The sequence below is a fragment of the Eptesicus fuscus genome, chromosome 13 (assembly GCF_027574615.1).
Source record: "Eptesicus fuscus isolate TK198812 chromosome 13, DD_ASM_mEF_20220401, whole genome shotgun sequence".
In the NCBI taxonomy this organism is placed as follows: Eukaryota; Metazoa; Chordata; class Mammalia; order Chiroptera; family Vespertilionidae; genus Eptesicus; species Eptesicus fuscus.
This window is the reverse complement of record NC_072485.1, coordinates 21810928-21831492: the sequence shown is the minus strand read 5'-3', so window position 1 is coordinate 21831492 and position 20565 is coordinate 21810928.

The following is a 20565-nucleotide window of genomic DNA, read 5'->3' as shown; positions in this document are numbered from 1 at the left end:
AAGCATAAAAGGCTTAGCCTTTCTGTTCCATTCTCCAGCTTGGGAAGGACAAGGTGACAGCTGATGTTTATTATTCCTATAATTTTTAAAGAAAACTTAACTGCACTCCTCTGATAGGCAAAGAGAGTAGGTAGTCAGAAACACTTAAGCATAAACATCTACATTGACTGATAAGTAATTTGCTTATTACTTCCTCATCTCTACCTGCCTTCCAAAATGTGGACTCACTGTCTCTTGATACTCTGACAGATTTTCCAAGCTAAGTTTGGTGAAGACTGATGAATCCTTGAATAGAAGACCCACGTGCTCTCTCCTACCCAATTCATTTCTAGCGCTGTATCAATAGAGTACTTGAAACTGTAACCGGACAATCAGTGGGTCCATGCTGCCTGTCACTACTTGAGCCAATTAAGCAGAGACAGAGTTGAACCATAAAAGCGTTTATTCCAATACTGCCGACAGTATGGGAGAGCAGCAGGTCATCCACAAAAATCTGCTCTGCACCCCACCGTAAGTCAGCTGCTTATGTTGGGTAGAAGGACAGAGTTACATGGGAAGTAGGCAAAAGGTAATGCCAAATGGGAAGTTTACAGGTAATGCAGGCTGGAGATTTGTAAAGGCCTTTGGGTATGTAAAGGGCTGAGTGTCTTCAAAGGGCTGGCAGCTCTGGTTTCTGCAACAAGGTTGTTAATCTTTCCGTGATAATAGGCAGTTCCTAAATGAGGAGGATGGGCCATATTTCCAGGTGAGCTCCCAGGTCCCACTGCAGCGCCCAATCAGGTTAGGATGTGCTTTCTTTAATGAGAACAAAAACAATCACGGTTAACAGAGCATGATTAATATTTATTACAATTACAGCTAGTCGCCAATATACTATTTCTGCTCGTATCAAAACCATCTGCCTGATGATGTAATAATTTACATATGGGCCAATCTGGTGGTTAATAAAGAACGCTGATGTTAAGTGTAGATACTTTTGAGCCCATCTAAATTGGAATCCTGCTTCTGTCACTTATTTGCTCTATGATTTTCATTAAGTTGCTTCTCCAAGACTCAGTTCTCATATCTATAAAATGGAAATTAAAATACCACAAATGGGTTGTTTTTCTCTACACAAAGTTGGTTGAACAGTAAGCTCTCAGTGCGGGAAGCCACCGCTTGCCAATACTGTCAGTGCACCAAGGAACACAGAAGGCCCATGGACCTTGAGCGTTAGCAGGGCTGACGCTAAGCATCTCCACTGTTGAGATACTGGTGGCTCAAGGCAATTCCCTAACGTGATAATCCTTTTACTATCTACCAAACCTTTGATATGCCTGTATGCATTGCTAAAGGGAAACTGTGTATTCAAGTAAATAAAAGGCGGACCAGGACAGTAGTCGGTGTGTCTCTTCAAGAAAGAGGCTCCACCTGGCCCCCAATGCCTTCTAAATTCATATTTCTTGTATAGCATTTTCATTTGTGCATCGGCCACTCCTTCAGATCCTGAACCCCACCTCGAAGGTCATGGCATCTCAGTAACTGGGTTTGTTACTATTATTGTTCTTCCTCTGAACTTACTGTTTTACTTCTCACCTAAATGATAAGACAGTAACTTCAGTAACTTCTCAGATTAACCAGCAAGCAAATAATACTTCAGTCTCAGCTGAAAGTTAGTCTTGCTGAATTATTTTTCTGACATATAGGCTGCTATGTTTTATATATATGACATATATCTCCAAGAGAAACTTGATTAGGACTTTCTGTAGTTAAAGAACATTTTAGCCTACTCAGGTCATTCAGGAACTATTGCTATAATCAAATTACAGTCTAACCTCCTCGTAGAACTTCCCAAAGTTATTTTCTTATTTGCAGTCTCGACCAGTGCTTCTCAAATTATGTAATTATGTGTGGGAAGAACCAGTGTCTTTTTTTTTTTTTTTAATTTTTAAACCATCACCAACCAATTGTTTTTAAATATAAGAAAAAATAGTTGCTATAAAAAAAGAAATTTAAGGAAAATCAAAGGCATGCAACATAAAAGGCCAATTTTTTTCTTATATTTAGCAGATATAAAATTACTCCATAAAAGTTGCATGAAAGTTTCCAACATGTATTCTCAATTCTGTCCTCTCATCATGGGCAAGGCAATAGTTGACATACCAGAACTGGTTGGCAAATAACAATTTAAAAAGCACTGATTTGGGGCATGGCCCATGGACACAGACAATGGGTCAGTGAGAGCCTGGGGTGGGGGTGTGGGGGCAGGCTGGAGGGGGTCAATGGGAGATAAAGGGGGACATATGTAATACTTTCAACAATAAAGAATTAATAAATAAATAAAAATAAAAAGCACTGATTTGGATCTATAGGTTTATTGCCTACCAGATTATCAAAGGCTGTTTATTAGATGATCTGAAATAGAATAAGGAAATAAACTTCTTTTGAGATCGTAAAATGGTGTGCTATGAATGGACAAGTAGAGGGATATTTCTCTTCTCTTAAAACATGTATGCCAAAGTTAACGTAAAAACATTCAACCCTTGCCCTGGCTGGTTTGGCTCAGTGGATAGAGCATTGGCCTGGGGACTGACGGGTCCCGGGTTCAATTCCAGTTAAGGGCACATGCCCAGGTTGCAGGCTCAATCCCCAGTAGGGGGCGTGCAAGAGGCAGCCCATCAATGATTCTCTGTCACTCTCCTTTCCTCTCTGAAACAATAAAAATAAATTAAAAAACAAAAAACATCCAACCCTGTAAAGAATTTTTGTGAGTTTATTTGAGCCAACCTGTCGACAATTGCTGGGAAGCGGTATCTCAATGGATTGGGATAGTGCTCTGGAAAATGGTGGGTTTTCATCTATTTTTACCTCCATTGCAATCAAAGGAGGAGATGTAGGTGGGTTACATGAAATCCATTGGCAATAGATTAGATAGGCGGGAGAAAGCAAAGTGGGGAAACCTCTGGGATTTGATAAAAAGTAAAATGAGAGACATATTTAGATGGGTGTAGGATAGCCAACTGTCAACAATTAACATGATAACAATGAAGGAATTTGTGCTATCTGTCCTGGCGCCCAGGTACATTAGGTTGTGCCCCAACAGTTCCAGAAAAAGGGAAGTTACAAGTTACACAAACATTTCAAGGGTATCTATATGATAGTATATAAAAGCCCAGCGACCAGAATGACCAGTGGCTATGATGCACACTGCAGGAGCCAACCAGCCTGAACCGGGCACCGATCACCCTGCCCTGGCCGGCCCCACCCCTGATCTGCTCCCAACACCCTGATTGGGGGTGGGGCCAGCCAGCCAACTGCCTGTGGCCCCTCCCTCCTGCCAGCCCGGCCCCATAGGCCCCCATCAGGGCGGGCTGGCTGGACCCCACCCATGCATGAATTCATGCACCAGGCCTCTAGTGTTATTATATTTGCAAAAAGAAAGATAGGCTCAGTTAAGGTAAAGGTTGACCTTGTCAGTGAAAATACCAGCCTAGGACATTAACTACCCACCATAACTGCTTTTAGTTAAAGATTAATTTCAGATCATCCTTTGTGGTTACTTTAGGTCTCTGAGTTTGCAAGACTGCCATGGAGGCCTTCCCTGAGCTTGTCAGGTTAGCATGTGGCCCCTTTCATCCACACCAAAAATATAATTTTTGGAAATATCAAGCATACATAAACCTTTTCAATAATTATTTCTATCCAAAAATTTAAATTTTGTTATTACTTTGGGTTGGAAAGTTCTCCTAGTATGGAGGAGTGAGCTCCTAACACAATGACCTTCCACAACTGTAAACTCTACAACAACAACAACAAAAGAAAACAACTAACTGAAGGGTCAAGAGAGTGAACAGAAGCAGGCAGAGTGAAAATATGGAGGAAATGACCAACACAAAGTGAATTTCCCAGTTTGGCTAAAATTGTGGTGCTCCACCTGGCCAGGTAGTTCAGTTGGTTTGAGTATCCTCCCAATATACCAAAGCTTCGGGTTCAACCCCCAGTCAAGGCACATGCAAGAATCAACCAATGAATGCATAAATAAGTGGAACAACACATCCATGTTTCTCTCTCTCTTTCAAATCAATAAATAAAAATAAAATTGTGATGTATGTAGTACAGGGTGGCAAATATTCACATAGAAAGCCTGCTATCTTTCTGGCCTGAGGAAGCAAGAGACAGAAGCCCAGGGAAGCTAAAGAATGAGGCAGGGATTCTGAAAAGGAGAACCAGAGAGGGGAACTCTGAACTCTATGGATTCAGACAACCTCTGCCTAAATCCTAATTTGATTCGAATAACAAAGACAGAATGCAAGTAGCTCAGATAAAAGAACCAAAAATAGGATATCCTTCTACTCTTTTAGATAAAATAAACTTAAGCAAGGTTTGAGCTGTTACCCACTATACACAAGACAAAATTCTGCTTGTTTACAACCAAGTTAATTTCTTGCTAAATAAAAGGATCAACACTTTGCAAAAAAAATAAAACAGAATCTGGAGACTCTGAAACAATGTTCATAATGCCAAACACAATTCAGAATGACTTGACATAAAAAGTACCAAGGAAATAGGACTTATTATCAAAGGAAAAGATAATGAGAGGCTAAGTTTCAGATGATACAGTTAATGTAATTATCAGACAATGACTTTACAGCTGCTAATATGTTCATTGAGATAAAGGAAAAGACACATTAATCAATGAAAAGACAAACTCAACAGAGGAATCAAACACATAAAAAAGATCCAAATACAAATTTTAGGGAAATATAATGCCTGAAATAAAAAGATTCACTGTCTGGGCCTAATGGCAGAATGGATTTAACAGAAAAATGTCAGAAATTTGAAGATAAATCAATAGAAATTATCCAATATGGAAAAGAGAGAGAGAAAGATTTAAAAAATATTAACAGAGCATGAGGAACATGTAGAACAATACTGAAAGAAATATACATAGAATTGGAGTCCCAAAAGTAGAAAGAATTAGGCAGAGAATATTAAAGAAACTATGGCCAAAAACTCACCAAATTTGGCTAACAACATAAATTTGCAGATTCAAGATGCTCAATAAACACAAAACAGGATAAATGTAAAGAAAGCTGTGTCTAGGCACATCATAATTAAACTGCTAAAAACCAAAGATTAAAGAGAAAAATCTTAAAAGCAGCTAGAGAAAAATAACACATCACAAATATAGAGGAATCACAATTCTAAAGGTCACAGATTCTCCAGCAACTAGTATGAATGATAGAAAACAGTAGAACAACATTTTAAAGTGCTTTTTAAAAAAAAAAAAAAAAGAAGAAGAAGAAGAAAAAGAAAAAGTCAAAATACCCCTGACTGGTGTGGCTCAGTTGGTTGGAGCATCATCCTGTACATCAAAAGTTGCCAGTTCAATTCCTCGTCAGGGCACATACCCAGGTTGTGGGTTCGATCCCTGGACAGGGCGTGGGTGGGAGGCAATTGATGTTTCTCTCTCTAAAATTGATATTTCTCTATCTCCCTTTCTGTCTCTACAATAAAATTAAAAAGGTGTTAAAACAATATATCCACAAAAACATCTTTCAAGGATAATGGTGAAATAAAAACATGTTTAGATGAAGGACAACTAAGAGAAAATGTTGCCAGCAGACACACACTACAAAACATGCTAAAACAAATTCTGGCTAAAAGAAATGATACCAAAGGGAACTTGGCCATTTAAGATAGATTAAGAATGGTAGCTCTGGCCAGATGGCTCAGTTGGTTGGAACATTGTCCATATACCAAAAAAAAAAAAAAAAAAAAAGAAAAAGAAAAGAAAAAAAAGGTTGTGGGTTTGATTCCTGGTCAGGGCACATACCAAGATTATGGGTTGCGTCTGGAAGACAACCGATCTAATCGATGTTTTCTCTCTCTCTCTCTCTCTCTCTCTCCTCCCACTCCCCACTTTCCTTTCTCTCTAAGATCAATAAACATCCTAGGGTAAGGAAAAAATAAAATAAATTTTAAATGGAAAATATCTGGGTAAATAAAGACTATTTTTCCTCTTAATTTCTTTTTTTAATGTTATCTTTTCTTTTAAATATATTTTTAAATATATTTTTATTGATTTCAGAGAGGAAGGGAAGGGAGAGGGAGAGGGAGAGTGAGCAAGAGACATCAATGACAAGAGAGAATCATTGATTGGCTGCCTCCTGCATGCCCCCTACTGGGGATTGAGCCTGCAATGCAGGCCTGTGCCCTTGAATACTCTATCCACTGAGCCAAATCAGCTAGGGTTCCCTCTTAATTTTTTAAAAATACATATGACTGTTTAAAGCAAAAGTCACATTTTCTGGTGGACTTTATAATGAAAGCATATATACTATATATGAAAATTAGAGCCTAAAGATTGTCGAGGGTTCATTGTAAATGAGACTATATAATTGCTAAGTTTCTATTTTCTGTGAAGTGGTTCAACATGAATTCTAAGCAATCTTACTGTTAGGCATTATTATTACTATTTTAAAGGGGGAAAATTTTCTAAAGATTTGAAAGTTTAAACATCCCAAAGTCACATGAAGCGGACTAGGGATTAGAATTTAGATCTACTTAACTCTGATGCCCATCCTTTTAATCCCTATGCTGTGATTCTTCATGAATAATTTATAAAATTCTCACAACCATGAGCTGAATGTTCATTGAGGACTGGAAACAAAATTCTCTTTGCCTTAGTATATTTCTATGAGCGTCTTGATCAAATGTCTCTTTAGTTTGTAAGTCCCCTAAAACTCACCCTAATTAAGTAATTAAGGACTCTCCTCCAGCTTTCCAGGAAGCAAATACTGGCAGGAGTGGCAGTTTATGTTTAGTGTATTTGAAGTCACGGCAACCTGTGCATTTTTTCAAAAAAGAAAAAGAAGCTATATTTCACACATTACCATGAGTGGATCAATGTCTCCCAGGCACTTCTGCAAGGCAGAAAATTAGTGTCCATCCAGCATCAAGGAATGGCAGTGATTTCCTGGATATGATACAAAAGCACAGGCAGGCAACAAAGGGAAAAGTAGACAAATGATACGATTTCAAACCTAAATACATTTCTGCTGCAAAGGATACAATCACTAGAGTAAAGAGACAATGTATGAAATGGGAGAAAATATTTACAAATCACATATCTGATGGGACTTGTATCCAGAATGCATAAGGAACACTTACAATTCAATAACAAAAAATCAAATAACCGTATTAGAAAATGGGCAGAGAACTTGAATGGACCTTTCCCCAAAGATGATATACAAATGGGAAGCATCTGAAAAGATGCTCAACATCACTAATCATTGGGAAAATGCAAATCAAACCATAATGAGATACTGATTCACACCCATTAGCATAGCTACTATCAAAACTCCTCAAATAACAAGTATTGGCAAGGATATGGAGAAATTGGAACTTTGTATACTGTTGGTAGGATTGTAAAATGGTGCAACCACCATGGAAAACAGTACTGGAGGTTCTGCAAAAAAATTAAAAATGGAATTACCATATCATCAAGCATCCCACTTCTGTGTATATATGCAAAAGAATTTAAAGCCAGATCTCAAAGAGATATTTGCACATCCATGTTCACAGCAGCACTTTTACAATAGCCAAGAGGTGGAAATAACCCAAATGTGATATATACATACATACATACACACACACACACACACACACACACACACACACACATATATATATATATATATACATGATATATAATATATTATATATACACATAATATATATTCAATGGAATATTATTTATACTTTAAAAGGAAGGGAATTCTGTCATGTGCTAAAACATGGATGACTCTTGAGGACATTATGCTAAATGAAATAAGTGCATCACAGAAAGACAATTACTATATGATTCCACTTACATGAGGTAACTAAAGTAGGCAAAAGTCAGAAACAAAATGCAGTCTTTTCTCATCATGAGATGGAGGCAAATGTAATGCGTTTGTCATGTAAGTATAGTTTATGAAAATTCATACCTAAAGATAGACATGTGGCTTTAGTGCATTTTGTAGAATTTGCCAATCTACAATACCATAGACTAGTGATTATCAACCTTTTTCATCTCATGGCACAAAAACTAATTACTAAAATTCTGTGGCACACCAAAAAATATATTTTCTGCTGATCTGACAAAAAAAATAGGTATAATTTTGATTCATTCACACTGGAAGGCTGTTATTGTGTTGGCTGTTGTCATTTTTTCTTAAATTTGACAATCTAAGGGAAAAGAGGTCAGTGCCCCTGACTAAATAGTCAGGTATTACATGTTTTAAAAATTCTTGCGGTACACTAACTGAAAATCACTGCCACAGACTGATAATTTTGAAGAAAACCAAGATAATTAGAATGTTCTTAGGATATTGATGTAATCAAATAAAATATGACTTTATAAGCAAAAATAAACAACTATCTATAATAATAAAAGCATAATATGCTAATTAGACCAGATGGCCAAACGACCTTCCGGACGACCTTCCAGACAAAGCTGAGGTAGCAGCAGCGTGGCTGCCAGGGCTGAGGCAGCCACAGTGGCTGCAAGGGCCGAGCCCCTTGCACAAATTTCGTGCATCGGGCCTCTAGTGCAAGCAGTAATTATTATAGTGGCCTCTGTCGATAGCACGTTGTTTATAAAGCTAGAAACTCTTGAGCAGAATCCTGGCTGTAATACTTCCTATGTATGTGAATTTAGAGCCGTTATATCTGAGCTCCTGTAAAATGTAGCTAGTATTCCTTCTTCTCCCCCATCTTCCTCCATTATGTTCACATAACTACACATACACATACATATCAGAATGTGAGATAATACATGCAAAAGCATCTAATATGGTACTTGACACATTGTACATGTTCTACAAGTGATAGTTCTCTTTAAGTCATTAAAGGAATAAAGATACTCGTCCTAACCGGTTTGGCTCAGTGGATAGAGTGTCAGCCTTTGGACTGAAGGGTCCCAGGTTCGATCCGGTCAAGGGCATGTACCTTGGTTGCGGGCACATCCCCAATAAGGGGGTGTGCAGGAGGCAGCTGATAAATGTTTCTCTCTCATCAATGTTTCTAACCCTCTATCCCTCTCCTTTCCTCTCTGTAAAAAATCAATAAAATATATTTAAAAAAATAAATAAATAAAGGAATAAAGATACATACAGTAAAGGTCAGACCAAAGGACTGAGCATTGCTGAAATTTTGGCAGTAAATGAAGACCCCAGCATCTAATTTTTTTCTAGTGACCTTGGGCACATGTTAACATCAACAGACTGAATTATCTGAAATACATTTTTAAAAATCTCTGTGTTTGAATCAATTAATCTCATAGTTTCAGATCATATGATTTCTATGATTGTGATTTAAACTAGCAACTGTCACTTTTACATTGAGTGAGTTAGATTGTCTCCATTTGATCATAGTTCCTAAACTACACATCTGTGGACATGTTGCCTACTTTTTTTGATTCATTAAAATTACTTTCACATTCATGACATTTTCATGACCACTTGATATATTACCTCAGGTATTGGGAAGTAGACAAAAGATTTCTGGCATCTTGGGAAGGATGAATTTGTCCTGGAAGAGATTATATCTTGATGTATTGTTATTGAATCTCCTGGAAAGTGTTGTATGAACTGTCAAGCTTTGGTACCTGTTTTCAGTGTCTAATGTTGGGTATCTAATATATATCACACTTATATGGAGTGCTTATACTTTCAAGGTCATCTACTGCATTTTGCTCTAATTCATGATAACTAAAGTGGGTTTAAAAGGCAATTGCCTCTCCTTGACCTTAAAGGAAGTTTGTGTTTTGGACTGAAAATTAATAAAAAACCTAGCTGTCTTCACCTAAGGCTGCAATCACTTAGAAACATTCAGAATTGAAGATAAAATTGAGTCAAAATAACTTTAAATTCCCTTTTGCTTTTCTCTCTCTTGTCATAGCCAGATGATATTGACACATCTTTGCTAACAACTTTTCTATCCCAATATTAAAGTTCTCACACCTCCTTCAAATTTTTGCTCAAATGTCTCTTTCTCGAGTCCTACCTTGAATACCCTATTTAAAATTTCACATGCACCCCTGTACTTACTAGTATATCTCCTTTATTCTCTTCTAATTTTTTTTCATACTGCTTATCACTTTATGCTTATCATATACTTTACTTATTTATCCATATATTGTTATTATCTGTTGCTTTCAGCTAGGAATTCTAATACATTCCAAACATCTAGAAGAGTGCTTGGAGCAAAGTGGACATTCAATAAATATATATTTCAATGAATGAATACGTGTCATAGGTGCCTCCAAGAAAATTGTTGACCTGATTTGAGAGTGCTCATGAGAACTAACCACAAGGGGAAGTGGTATTTGCTGCCAACAATGTTTTGGGTGAGTTAGGACTTCCTAAAAATATGTTCTTTTGGCAGAACATGTTTGCATTTTTTCCCTTTCCAGGCTATCTGTCCATCACTAGTTTTAGTTGTAAAATGCATGTTCAGTTCTTTGTAATGCTTTCACTTTACTCCCGATTCATAATACCCTTAGAGTGCAAAAAATAACATCCGTGCAAAAACAAACAACACCCTTTATATCACCCAAACAGAGATCTTCTTTGCATCCTATCTAATAAAAGGGTAATATGCAAATTAACCATCACTCCGTCACAAAAGATGGCAGTGCCCATAGCCACAAGATGGCAGCGCCAAGTCCTCTCAGCCCCGCCAGAGTCCCCTAGTCCCGGCCAGAGTCCCCCAGTCCTGGCGGGTGGGGGGAGCGGCCGCTGAGAGCAGGCAGCGTGAGTGGTCTGGTGGAATGCTTGCCTCATCGCCATGGTGACGAGGCAAGCATTCTGTGCCCAGCCGTGGATGGGCCTCTGGGCCGTGGAGAGCCTCTGGGCAGCGGAGCAGCCAGGCCCCACAGAGAGCTACTGGCGCACAGATTCATGCACAGAAATACTAGTCTCCATATAATAGAGATCTTCAGACCTTTGTGTCTAAATTTCAAAGTTTGCTTTCTATCACAATGCTGTATTTTTAAATGTTATTCATATACTCTGAAGAAGTTAAAGCAAATTGAATACTGATTTATTTAAAATTAAGAAGTAGAGTAATAGGAAATCTCAAAACAAAACAAAACAAAACCAGTGACTTAATGGCAAAGAAGGAACACCAAGAAACTATGCCTTCTGCCCTGGCATTTCAGGGCTGCAGTTTCAAAATATGGAACATCTATATATGTTTTTCCAGGTCAGCAAGATTTACATAAAGGAAACTTGAAGGGGAAAAAGAGATGGATGCAAACAACTTGGAAGGAGGTTAATTGTGAAGTGTTGCTTTCAGGAGGAATTGAACAGGGTCAAATCTATTTTATTAAATCCTTCAAATACAATTTCAGGTTTAATCAGTTCATCCCTTCCTGAAACCGGATTATCTAGGAATATCCAAACAGGTCTAAACTGATGCAACTGACCTCAAAAACCTAGTCCCCAAACTAAAAAGAGATCAGAGATTTTGACGTAATAATCTATGTTTTCTCTAGAATAAAGGAATCACTGGATAGTTGCCCTCTTCCTCTGCATTTTATTTTTATAAATATTTACCAAAACTCTACCTTTTCCACAAAAGTTTGAGGTGGCTTATCACAAAAGATACATGAAATTAAAACAAAAAGATAAAAAATAACAAATACAAAAAGATAATACAAAAAGAACCTTTAATAGAACATTAAAAATACCGTCAACATAAAAATAAATTTTTAAAAAGTTAAAATTTATCTTTAGAAAATAATAAACAAATAAACAAATAAATAAAAGGTTCTCTTAAAAGAATTTTAGATTTTACACTAAGCCTTCTAGCAGCCTTACCTAAAATTAAACACACAATCACTTATATCATTCCCATTATCAGAAAGTAAAAATCATATGCGTTTTTTGGAAGAAATAGAAGCTTTTTTTTTTTTTTTTTAGCACTGAATTATACAAGAAATATCTCACTGAAATTTTATATAAAGGATATAAAGTGATGTAAAATAACATTCTCCTCAGAGTTTTTTTAGTAAGTGCTGTAGCTTATTTTATGTGATTGTTTCTTTAATAATTTTTAAAATAAAAATGGATGGCGTGATCAGAAACAAATGCAAGGTCCTTTGGGAGCATTGAATAGGGATAATTAGCTCAATTTAGGAGCCTAGGAAAGGCTGCCTGGGAGAGGTGACACATAACCTGAGTGAGATGTGTGAATTAGTGAAGAAAGGAAGGAGAGCATGGCAACAGAGTCAACAGTATGCCCCTGCCTTGCTGTTAAAGTACTTTGATGTTCATATAGTTATGAGTGTTAGATTTCTTGTTTATATCAATAAACAGCTTCCTCCCTTATATTAGTTGCTTGACATTTAATAAGTTTCAAGAGCAGAAATAAAATACAACGAACTCAATAAAAAGATGATGTAGCCCTGGTCGGGTAGCTCAGTTGATTGGAGCTTCGTCATGATGCACCAAGGTTGCAAGTTTCATCTCCAGTCAGGGCACATACAGGAGGCTAGTGAAGGCACTGGTGAGTGAGACAGCAAATCAATCTCTCTCTCTCTCTCTCTCTCTCTCTCATCAATGAATTTTTAAAAATCCTTAAAAAATGATGCAAGCTAAAATAAATTTTAAAACGTTTATTGAGCAATAGAAAAGAAAAATGTAAAAGTAGAGACTGAGAACAATACAACCATATGATCAAATGGGGTAAAGGAAATAAAATGGAAAGAAGAACAAAGAAGGGTTAAGAATTATTGATCTATGCAGCAAAATAATTACACCCAGAGGACTAAGAGATGAAATAGTTAAAATAATAAAACACGCTGAAATGACATGAATACCACTAATGTATGGTTTTACGTAGAGCTGATGAAGAAATAAAAGCCACATGAGTTAAAAGGGTGATAAATCAGCACTGACAGCTATAAAGGTCATTAGAGGTTTCAAACAAAAGTAGATACAATGTCTAGAAAATATCACCTACTCTTGTCCTCCCAAGTTTTCCTCAAAGATTTCTTAGACGAATACCCTCTGACCCAGAGTGATAAGTATTCCCGCACCGTTTTATGCCTCAAGCCTCAAGTGCAGCCTTTCTCAACGACTACAGCTATCAATGCCTGCTTTTCCAAACTCTTTCTTCCAAAACAGCAGAAGTCAGGTCATTTCCCTCACTTCCTGCTCACTCAGAAACCTTAGTTTCTTGCTCTCATAATGTTCTGAACAGTATCCCACACCGTGTGAGACTGTGTTCCTGCAACCTCTGTAGTCTGGCCACTTTAGTCAAAGCAAACAAACCTCTGGTGCTGATCTTAATCAGAAATCAGTAAAACGGTAGGCTTTTAGCCACTATAATGTACAACATAGTTTTTCACTGCAAATACACAAACATCAATGTATGCATTTTGTAGAAATAAGTATTTTTCTAAAGGCCAGCCAGAATGCGCTCTTAGGTTAAATTACACAGGACAGCATTTGCCTCATCACACTATAGGCTATCAATTTGGGTTATGTGGAAAAGGTCAAATAAATTTAGGAAATTTCAGTTTGAAAAATAAGAGCATTGTTTTCTGGAGAAAATTTTCTCTTCTATATCTCTAAGAATATATTCTGGAAAAATACATTCTTAGAGATATAGAAGAGATATATAAAATATATACTTTTTGACAATGAAAATCCTCCGCAAGACTGTGTTGCAAAGCCTCCAATTAGTAGTTCATGAAATACACGTTAGGAAGCACGGTTTAGGAGAAAGAAATATATGTACACACAGAGATGGGAAATCTAGCTCTCTAACAAAATCTCTACAACCTTCGAATCCAACTGTGTTACTAAAGGACCTGTAGGAAATATTCATTAAAGGAGTCTCTGACTTCATATTGCAATGGGAAAAGAAGTGTCCTATCTTTGGGAAAATGATGATAGATTTAAAGGAGTTTGTTTTTTTAAATCTTGACTTTCTGAATGCAGCACCACATATTTTAACTTTGAAACTTAAAATAGTTTGAATGTACTCCTCTGAGGTGAAATATACCTTGATATGCGTTGACTTTTTAAAAATAAAAGCAAATAAATATACAGATGTAACATTTTATCTGTTTAATAACTCACATCAAGGGTTGGTTAACTTAGAGAACCAAATTTTTCCCATTTTTTTTTTTTGAGTTACCAGTTTTTCTCTATGTCATAGAGAGCTTATGTCACTGCACAAGGGCACATAACTTCAAGAAAGAACAGCTATAAAACATGGCAATATTTCATGTTTCAACTGAGACATCTGTGCACACAATTGACATTCAGAACTCCCTGATACCATTATTTTATCAGCCTTTGCATATTTAGCTTTCAGATCGTATAAAAGAAGTGAAACTTTTTTTCCCCAAATATTATCCAACAGCTTTGAAATGCTAAAGGGAAAGCCTTTGAAATGAGTTTTGGGGAAATTTTTGAATAATCCACCTCATCATAGACATGTAACTGAAATAAATTCACTCAGTCATTTCCCTTTAACAGCTGTGTTTCTTCTTATAATCTTTAATTTTAATATTTGCAACTGTATTATAGAGTAGCTATAGTGACTACTCTGTGAATAGACTTTCTGGATTAGGTAAGGGATGGGGAATATTTTTCCATAATAAAGTAGTCATCTGGATTGAATTGTCAAAATCTAATCCTCACGACACTCTTATTTGGGTTTTGTGAAATTAACAAAGACATCTTTAACATACTCAGAGAAGATTAAAACATCCTTCAAACCTTCTGATCACTCCAAAGATTAACAAAAATTCCTGGCTAACTTTATCCAAAAGACCAGATGTAGAATAATCTTCTGTTTTTTTCTGAAAGTGTTGAAAGGCAGAATTATACAAATGGAGACATACATTATATATAAATGAGGTTTATATATCTATCTCTCTATATTTAACTTTTTCTTCAGTGCTTTAAAAAGTGACATGTTATTTTCAAGTTAGTATATGAATAAGTAATGAAAAAAACTAATTTGAAGATTATTTATGTTATATTCATTCATAGTAAAGATAAGCTTCTTTAATATTTTTAAATATTTTCTCAGAAATAAATGTTAAGTTCAAGCTTATTTTTCAAAATGCATAACTTCTATGCCATTCTATCCTTACCTCCCCCACTAGTTCCCTACACAAATTAAAGTCTTTAGTTCATTTCCTTAATGTTTAATAGAGTAGATGTCTTCTTATATGATGTGAGTAGAAGTGGTAGTTGGTCAGTTAATTAAGAAAGAAAATAAAATTGGATTAAACAGAATCATATATATGTATACATACACTATATACATATAAATATGCATAAATTAAATGTTTTGACTTAAAACATAAAATTTATAGCTTATAAAGTGCCTTTGTTCATTAATCTTTTAATGTTGGACTTTCTTTTTGATATGGTTTTGCTAATAGGAGGTCTCTGAAGTCTTTCTTGCATGAATTACATACATAATGCATCTTCTATGATTTCAAATTCTGATTTCATTAAAGAGTTTTTTGCGTAGCAAAGGAAACCACCAACAAAATGAAAAGACAACCCACTGAATGGGAGAACATATTCGCCAATGATACATCTGATAAGAGGTTAATATCCAAAATTTATAAAGAACTTACACAATTCAACACCAAAAAACTCCCAAACAATCCAATTAAAAAATGGGTAAGCCCTAGTGGGTTTGGCTCAGTGGATAGAGAGTTGGCCTGAAGACCGAAGGGTCCCGGGTTTAATTCCTGTCAAGGGCACATACTTCGGTTGCAGGCTCCTCCCCAGCCAGGGCCCTGGTCAGGGCTTGTGCAGGAGGCAACCAATCAATGTGTTTCTCTTACATTGATGTTTTCCTCTGTCTTTCCCTCTCTTCCGCTCTCTCTAAAAATCAATGGAAAAATCCTCGGTGAGGATTAAAAGAAAAAAATGGGTAAAAGATCTGACTAGACACTTCTACAAAGAGGACATACAGATGGCCAATAGACATGTGAAAAGATGCTCAACATCACTAATCATCAGAGAAATGTAAATTAAAACCACAATGAGATATCATCTCACACCTGTCAGAATGGCTATCATCAATAAATCAACAAACAACAAGTGTTGGTAAGGATGTGGAGAAAAGGGAATCCTTGTGCACTGTTGGTGGGAATGCAGCCACTTTAGAAAGCAGTATGGAGTTACTTCAAAAAATTAAAAACGGAACTGCCTTATGACCCAGTGATTCCACTTCTGAGAATTTATCCAAAGAAACTGGAAACAATAATGCAAAAGAATATATATACCCCTGTGTTCATGGCATCATTATTTACAATAGCCAAGATTTGGAAGCAGCCCAAGTGTCCATCAGTAGATGAGTGGATAAGAAGCTGTGGTACATTTACACAATGGAATACTATTCGGCTGTAAAAAGGAAGAAAATTTCACCCTTTGCGACAGCATGTTTGGATCTGGAGAACATTATGCTAAGTGAAATAAACCAGTCAGAGAAAGACAAGTATCATATGATTTCACTCATATGTGGAATCTAATGAACAAACTGAACTATCAAGAAAAATAAAGACAGACTCATAGATAGAGAGCAGGCAGACAGCTCTGGGGGGAGGGATTGAGCAAAAAAGACAAAGAAAGAATTCATGGATATGGACAACAGTGTGGTTATTGCAGCGTGGAAGGGGGTGGGTGGAGGTGGAAAAGGGCAGAGAGGGGATAAATGGTGATGGAAATAAATGAATAAATAAATAAATAAATAAAATAAAAGGAAAACAAATGGAACAACTACTCTACAGTTGTTGTCCTTACAGTGAGATTTTAAATGATCCTAATTGATTTAATGTTATCAACCTATTCAGGTTCTCTATTTTTTTCTTGAATCAGGTTTGGTGAGTTTTATTTTGTGGTCATTCATCCATTATCTTTAAATTTTCAAATTTATTGCATAACATCCTATTATCTGTTTAATACTTTTAGTAGTAACAGTTATGTTTCTTTTTAATCCCTAATAATGTTTTTTTCTTCTCTTTTTCTTTTGATCAGTCTCTCGAGTAGTTTTATTAATGTCTTTAAGTAATCAACTTTTGTCTTTGTAATCCTCTTGATTATATGTTTATATTTGCTCTTATTTTTATTTATTTAATTTTTCTGTGTTTATTATTTAATCCTACTTTCTTTAGATTTATTCTGCATTCTTTTTCTAAATCCTCAAGTTAGATTTTTAAAATTCATTCTGAGCCTTTTTTTTGTTTTTGGTAATAAAAATTGACTAAGGGAATACATTTATCTCCAAGAACTCCTTGAGCAACATACATATTCTATTACTGTTTAATTATAAATATTTTATATATTTTGCTATGGCTTTTTAATTGACCCAAGAGTTGTTTAGATGAGTTCTTTTTCAAAAATTTTTAATTGATTTTAGAGCGAGCGGAAGGGAGAGGGAATGAGATGGAGAAACATCAATGAGAAAGAAACATCCATCACTGCCTCCTTCATGTCCCCTACTGGGGTTTGATCCCTTAACCTGGGAATGTACCCCAACTGGAAATCTAACCAGCGACTCTAGGTGCATGGGACAACACTCAATCAACTGAACCACACTGGCCAAGACTAGATGAATTTTGTTTTGTTTTAAATTTTCAAGTAAATGGAGTTTTCCAAGTTACTTTTTAAATTTATTTCTAACAAGTGAATTGAGTGGTGAATGTGGTCAGTATTAATGCTGATCTTTTGAAATTTAACGAGGCTCTTATATGGCATATAATGGTGTCAATCTTTATGAATATGCTTAAAAGGAATATTTATTCTTCGTCCACTATGGGCCATATTCAGTTCATGCGGATATAGCTAAGCTTGTCTTTATTTCTTTAAATATTTTAAAGTTAGTTATTTTAGATGTTTGTTATTTCCAGTGTCTGAAGCTTTTGTGGGTCTTCTGTTGTCTGTTGTTTATGCTGCTTCTCACTCATGATGCTTTGTTTACTTAGGTGTAATTTAATGTAGCTTATTTTCACATTTCTAGTAATCTATTACAGGTATGAAAAAGGACATTTAAAAATATAAAAATATAACATGTAGTCCTTAGTGTAGGAAACGGTTATAGGGTTAAGCCTCGGACTGACCTGCTGGCAAAGTCACAAACAAGTCCCAAGCTTGGAAGGGCACAGTCCTCTAAGCATAATTAAGCTTGATCCTGTAACTGATCCCTAGATCTTTCCTGGGTAGCTAGTGGGCTGTGGGAGGGGCAGCAAGTGCTGCCAAAACAAGTGAAACTTACAAGAACATTGTCAATTGCCTTGTTTGTCCCTGAGTATAAATAAAGCCTCAGCTTTGCAGTCTGGATCAGTTCTGTGGCCTCAGCCAGGCACAGAAAGATCCACCCAGGCTCCCAGCTTCATGAATCTATTTCTGCGTCTTGTTTCCTTTATTTCAAATATTTCTCAATCCCTGGCCGCCTCCATTTAGAACCACTTCATTCATCTCTCTTAACGCGCAGGACGCGGAAAAGGGAGATCCCCGCCATGTCTGGCCCCCGCAGCATCAGGCCCCCGCACTTAGGAAATAACATAATTTAAATCCTTTCTGTCCACCTTCACATTTCTCTATATTCCCTCAAAGATAATCAACATCTTGAGCTTATGTTTATAATTCCTATGCATGTCTTTATACTTTTATTTACCATCATTTCCAAACACCTGCTCCCTTGTCATCTTCTTTCGAGGCCATAACTCTAAGTACTTGACACCTCACCTTCTTGAAGATCTGGAAGGCCACAGACACAATCACGGCCAAAGAAGTATAGTTATGTTTCTGGTAGGGTGACCATTCCCACATGAAAAGGTAAAGATTTGCTGTAGACAACATTTTTTTTTCCCTTCATGATATTTTCTTTCCATTTTTTCAACTAGGAACATAGACATGAGGCTGAGATAACTATCTTGTTACAGAGGTGACAAGCATGAAGAAGAGTTCTATGCTTCTTCGTGGCAGAAATGAAAGATGGAAATAGTCTGGGAACCTGATAGCATTTGCTGGACTTCTGCACTGGTTAGGACTGCCTTTTTGCATGAGATGAATACTGCATTTGATGTCATCTCAGGTATTATTGATTGTAAGACACATCATTACTCTATATACCATTAAGAAGGAAAAGAAAATGCTGACAATTGTACAATAATATACTGCTTTCTTTTTACATCACTTATAAATGACGATCTAATTTTAAGGTAAGAAATTTGAAAAAGCATGTGTTTCTAAGAGTCAATGAAATATTTAAAAAAAAACAACACCTTTTTAAAAACTACCTTTAGGTTGAGTCCTGGCTAGGTGGCTCAGTTGGTTGGAGCATCGTCCTGTACACCAACAGGTTGCGGGTTCGATCTCCAGTCAGGTCATATACCTAGGTTGCGGGTTCGATCCCCAGTTAGGCATATGGGAGGCAACCGATCAATGTTTCTCTCTCTCTCCCTTCCTCTTTCTCTAAAATCAATAAGCAACCCGGCCCACGTGGCTCAGTGGTTGAGTTCAACCTATGACCCAGGAGGTCACGGTTCAATTCCTGATCAGGGCACATGCCTGGATTGCAGACTCAATCCCCAGTGCAAGAGGCAGCCATTAATGATTCTCTCTCATCATTGATGTTTCTTTCTCCCTTTCCCTTCCTCTCTGAAATCAATAAAAAATATATTTAAAAATAAAATCAATAAGCATATCCTTAGGTGATGATGAAAAAAAAAAAAAGGAACCACCATTAGTTGGGGTTTTAAACACTTGCAGCTAAACAGTTTCATCATAGATACCATCTATAATAATAATCTATAATAATAAAAGCATCATATACTAATTAGACCGGACATCCTTCTGGATGACCTTCTGGATGAAGCTGCGGCAGGTGGGGGCCGAGCCCCTTGCACGAATTTCGTGCATCGGGCCTCTAGTTCTATAATAAATAGACACATTTAGACAGAAATGAATGTATCTGAAAGTAGAGGGGGAAGAAGATCAGGCTTTGCTAAGAAAGCTGCTTTTTGTTCTACATCAGCAATCTAGATGGCTGAGTCCAGAAATCTGCCAGCATGTCGTGTCCAACCTGGGTCTCTTTATTGACAGGCTTATTTCTTGCCCTTTTCTGGTCTGGTCTGTAATGCTCCAGGCTATGTTTCCAGCCTCCTGGGTGAGCTGAGGACCAGCTGAGTTCAGCCGCTGAGATGCATTGTCTGGAGAGTGGAAGAAGACAGGAGGAGTGCATTGTCTTCGTTCTCCTCTTTCTCTGCCCTTCGTGGCATCTCCATTAGCAACTCAAACTCCTCACTGGATTTGGCTCCTGCCAGACAGACCAGCCAGTGGTGTAGCATCTGACCTCTTGTCTTTTGGTCCTTTCCTCCTGGGGGGAGTAGTGCCTTCCTGCTTTTGCTCATCTCAGGATGGCCTCACCAACCCCTATTTGGCCTCTCTGCTTGCTCATCTCCCGTGTAACCAATTCCTTTCATTAAAGTCTCTCTGACACTTGGACTACTTGAAGTGATTTTTGTTTCCCTGACTAGAAACAGTGATACTTTTGAAA